This window comes from Pipistrellus hanaki (genome assembly GCF_964339955.1).
Source record: "Pipistrellus hanaki genome assembly, chromosome: 3".
NCBI classification, from domain to species: domain Eukaryota; kingdom Metazoa; phylum Chordata; class Mammalia; order Chiroptera; family Vespertilionidae; genus Pipistrellus; species Pipistrellus hanaki.
This window is the reverse complement of record NC_140505.1, coordinates 26,816,691-26,821,926: the sequence shown is the minus strand read 5'-3', so window position 1 is coordinate 26,821,926 and position 5,236 is coordinate 26,816,691. Positions and strand designations below refer to the sequence as shown.

Genomic DNA, 5,236 nt, shown 5'->3' with positions numbered 1-5,236 from the left:
GGTTGATCATTGATCCATGAACAAGAAGATCACAGTTCGATTCCCAGTTGGGGCACATGCCCAGGTTGGGGGCTTGATCCCCAATGGATGGCTTGCAAGAGGCAGCCGATCCATGATTCTCTCTCATTATTGAAATTTCACTCTCCCCTCTCCCTTCCTTTCTCTGAAATCAATAAAAATATACTTAGAAAAAAATATGAATATATCTCTTTTGATACAGTTACGCTCATTTATCCATTTTATTTACTAGTACATGGAAGAAAACCGTTACAAAGCAGTGAGGGTTGGTGGATTCGGGGGAGCCCATTGGATTTACTCCCGAGGAAAGTGCCTGCCATCTGTGTGTCCTGGTGGTGGCTCCGAAGCAGATGTGAACCGCAGGCCTGCACAGGACTCTCATTCCTCTCACATGTGATTGTGCGTTTGTATGATGCTCGGCTAACCAGGAAAGGAGTGTGTGTGTGTGTGTATGTGTGTGTGTGTGTTGTAAATAATTGAGCTGAGGAGTAAACCTGACCAGGAGGGGAACAGTAAGTTGTGCGAATGACTGATATTCTTACTTTTAATCAAGATGCCCTTGGCGATTAGAAATTTGATGAAACTTTCTGGCATTTTTAATTCCATGATTTGGAATTGTGCAGTACATTTCTTGGTCCTCGGTCTCCATTTTCACAGTCTGACATTTCACTGTCTCCTAATTTTAGAATCTTGAAGTGCTTTTAAAGTGATAGCTTTGACAACTTTGAAATCTTATTCTAAGGGCAGCAAAGAAAGTTAGCATGTACATATTAGCATGATTTTTATTAGTCTTTAAGAGAAATAAAGATTGCTATTTTGAAAAGTCAATATTAAACAAGGAACATGTATCAGTATTATTGAAGAAAATACTTTTTTTGTTCATTTTTAACTTGTAACAAATAATCTTGGTGAATATATTATAATAGGTAGTAAAATTTTTATTAAGAATTTTACTATTGCTTCCCGCCCTACCTCTTTTCCTTCCCCTCCTCCCCTCCTCCCCTCCTCCTTCTCAACTCCCTCTCCCACTTTCCTTTGGGAGCTGTGGCCTTTGGTTTTGCCATGGGGTCCCCCTTTCCCCCCTTCCATTTGGGTTACGTGGTACAACAGAGCAGCAGGACGCGGGTGCTCTGTAGGTCCTGTCTCCCTGGAAAAACTGCCCCGGAACCCCGGCACGCTGGAGCCTGAGGCTTTCAGGAGCCAACGGCCTTTCTGTTCGACGGTCTTGTCTTTGGAGCAGGTATCACTGCGCATCTTGGAGACAAGCCACTTCGGAATAGAAAAGATTGTGGTTTTCCTCAGAAGGAAGGAGCCCTGTCCTGCCTTCGGGGAAATCTTATTTTCCAAAGAACCTCGGAGACGCCGGCCGACTGCTGTGAGTTCACAGGTCGTCTTCTGGTGCGTGTGACACCTGAGACATGAGCCGGCTCTCCAGTTTTTGAGAGACACACTATGGAATCGGATGCCGGACCAGATCTCCGTGTCCGAGTTCATAGCCGAGACCACCGAGGACTATAACTCGCCCTCTACCTCCAGCTTCACCACGCGGCTGCACAACTGCAGGAACACCGTGACGCTGCTGGAGGAGGCGCTAGACCAAGATAGAACAGCTTTAAGGTGAAGAAGTATGTGAAAGCCATCTCCAACTCTGGTCAAGACCATGTACAAAATGAAGAAAACTATGCCCAAGTTCTGGACAAGTTCGGGAGTAATTTTTTAAGTGGAGACAACCGAGACCTTGGCACTGCTTTTGTGAAATTTTCCACTCTTACAAAGGAACTGTCCGCCCTGCTGAAAACTCTGCTCCAGGGGCTGAGCCACAACGTGATCTTCACCTTGGACTCCCTGCTGAACGGAGACCTCAAGGGAGTCAAAGGAGATCTCAAGAAGCCATTCGACATAAGCTTGGAAAGATTATGAGACAAAGTTCACCAAAATTGAGAAGGAGAAGAGAGAGCATGCGCAGCAGCACGGGGTGACCCGCACGGAGATCACGGGGGCGGAGATAGCGGAGGAGACGGAGAAGGAGCGGCGCCTCTTCCAGCTGCAGATGTGTAAGTATTTCATCAAAGTCAGTAAGATCAAGACCAAAAAGGGCGTAGACCTGCTGCAGGATCTCATCAAGTACTACCACGCCCAGTGCAATTTCTTTCAAGATGGCTTGAAAACGGCTGACAAGTTGAAACAGTACATCGAAACACTGGCTGCTGACTTATATAACACAAAAGAGACTCAGGATGAAGAAAAGAAACAGCTGACCGCCCTCCGGGACTTAATAAAGTCCTCTCCCCAGCTGGATCAGAAAGAAGATCCCCAGAGCCGCCAGGGTGGTACAGCATGCACCAGCTCCAGGGCAACAAGGAGTACGGCAGCAAGAAGAATGGGCACCTGCTGAAGAAAAGTGACGGGATCCGCAAAGTGTGGCAGAGGAGGAAGTGCGCGGTCCAGAACGAGATGCTGACCGTCTCCCACGCCAGGGCTAACAGGCAACCAGCCAAGTTGAACCTCCTCACCTGCCAGGTGAAGCCGAATGCCAAGGACAAGAAGTCTTTTGACCTTTTCTCAAATAACAGGACGTATCACTTCCGGGCAGAAGATGAGCAGGATTACGTAGCATGGACATCAGTGCTGACAAACAGCAAAGAGGAGGCCCTGAGCATGGCCTTCCAAGGGGAGCAGAGCACGGGCGAGAACAGCCTGGAGGACCTGACCACATCCATCATCGAGGACGTCCAGCGGCTGCCTGGCAACGACGTCTGCTGTGACTGCGGCTCCTCAAAACCCACCTGGCTTTCTACCAACCTGGGTATTTTGACATGCATTCAATGTCCCGGGATCCACAGGGAAATGGGGGTCCATATTTCCCGCATTCAGTCTCTGGAACTAGACAAGCTGGGAACTTCTGAACTCTTGCTGGCCAAGACCATTGGGAACAATAGTTTCAATGACATTATGGAAGAAAATTTACCCAGCCCCTCACTGAAGCCTACCCCGATGAGCGACATGACTGCGCGGAAGGAGTACATCACGGCGAAGTACGTGGATCATCGGTTTTCCAGGAAGACCTGTTCCTCTCCGTCGGCTAAGCTGAACGAACTGATGGAGGCCGTGTGGTCCCGGGACCTGCTTGCCCTCGTCCAGGTCTACGCGGAAGGCGTGGAACTCATGGAGCCGCTGCTGGAGCCCGGGCAGGAGCTCGGGGAGACCGCCCTTCATCTTGCAGTCCGAACTGCAGACCAGGCATCTCTCCATTTGGTTGACTTCCTTGTCCAAAACTGTGGGAACCTGGACAAGCAGACGGCCCTGGGGAACACAGCCCTGCACTACTGCAGCATGTTCGAGAAGCCCGAGTGCCTGAAGCTGCTGCTCCGGAGGAAGCCCACCGTGGACGTGGTGAACCAGGCTGGAGACACTGCCCTCTACATAGCAAAGGGACTGAAAGCCACCCAGTGCGAAGACCTGCTTTCCCAGGCCAAGTCCGGGAAGTTCAACGGACGCGTGCATGTGGAGTACGATTGGAACCTGCGCCAAGAGGAGATGGAGGAGGGCAACGAGGACCTGGACCACAAGCCGAGCCCCATCAAGGAGGAGGGCTCGCAGTGCCCCCAGAGCTCTGCCACTCCTCCAGCACCTCCCCCCAGGACAAGCTGGGGCAGCCGGGGTTCCACCCCACGGGACAAGCAATGGTTCTCCTACAGCGCCTCCCCCAACCAGATCGTCACCTCCACGAGCAGGGACGTCACCCACCTCAGAGGCACCTCCGCTGCCTCCTGGAAACGCTGGCGAAGGTCCCCCCGGCCCGCCTTCCAGGCTCCCGCTCAGCATGCAGTCCCCGGGCAGCGGCACCTCCACCGTTCAGAGAAGCGGCCCCCGCTGCGGTCCCCCGGGCACAAGAGAACCCTGTCGGACTCCCCCCCCTCCTCTTCCCCCCCCCCCCGCCCTCTACCTCACGGGCCCTCCAACGAAGGCGCGGTTACCTGGGGTAAGGACATGGGTCCATCCTTGTCCAGTAAGACCACAAACAAGTTCGAGGGGCTGTCTCAGCAGGCGAGCGCCGGTTCTGCGAAGTCTGCCCTTGGCCCGCTTCTGCCTAAACTACTTCAGAAAGTGGTCCTCCGGAAGCCTGAGACCAGCCACCCTCTCTCCCTGGACCAGGCCAGCATCCCGCCCGAAGGCGCCCAGGAACCGGCGCAGCTGGCAGACCTGCCCCAGAAGCCCCCCGGAGACCTGCCCCCAAGCCCACCGACCTGGCGCCCAGGCCCCAGATGGGAGACCTGCTGCCAAAGCCAGGAGAACTGCTTCTCAAGCTGCAGCTGGCAGACCTGCTGGCCAAGGCCCCACTGGGGGAGGCCCCGCCCAAGGCCCCGCCCGCCAACGGCTCCCCCAAGTCGCACCCGCTGGATCTCTCCCCGAATGTGCCAGCCCCGGATGCCCTCCAGAAGCAGGCCTCTGAGGATGCCAAGGATCTGATGCCCACCCAGCCCGAGATGCCCGTGCCGCTGCCCAGGAAGATCCACACGGGGAAGAACAAGGTGCGGCGCGTGAAGACCCTATACGACTGCCAGGCAGACAAAGACAACGAGCTGACCTTCCTGGACGGCGAGGTGATCCTCGTCACGGGGAACAGGAGCAGGAGTGGTGGATCGACCACATCGAGGGAGCGCCTGAAAGAAAAGGGGTCTTTCCTGTGTCCTTCGTCCATATCCTGACCGACTAGCAGGGAGGAGCCCCCGGCGCCCCGTGCCCACGTGTACATAGCTGCCGTTATATAACGGACCGCCAGCAGCTCCGGACCGCGCGGTGTGCCTTGTAAATAAACGCCCTGTTATCTTCAATAATAAATAAATAAATAAATAAATAAATAAATAAATAAATAAATAAATAAATGGAAAAAAAAGAATTTTACTATTTATAAAATATATTGTCTTATAAAATGTGGCCTGTTTCATTTTAAGAAAAGCATAAAAAACCTTTTGTAACAATAAAGCATTCTCTTATAACAATACAGGGTGTGCAAAAATTTACAGTTGTGAGTATGCAAAACACAGAGTTTATTCTTGTGTGAATATTTACTATATATTGTATTATTTCCCATATGAACAACTGTAAACTTTTGCTCACCCCTGTATATTAAAACCATACATGCTCGTATGCCACAGGGATGGGTTTCCTCCGAATTTCTGGGTATTATTACATAGGTGATTGAAAAAGCTATTAT

The 5,236-nt window shown here is 51.9% G+C and overlaps 1 pseudogene across 1 annotated transcript; it reads left to right on the top strand.

Moving 5' to 3' along the window:
- Window positions 1-1,465: 1,465 nt before the first annotated feature.
- On the top strand, window positions 1,466-4,735 carry LOC311620425 (arf-GAP with SH3 domain, ANK repeat and PH domain-containing protein 1-like; annotated as a pseudogene). The gene has a single exon. The product of its transcript is annotated as an arf-GAP with SH3 domain, ANK repeat and PH domain-containing protein 1-like (transcript).
- Window positions 4,736-5,236: the final 501 nt, after the last annotated feature.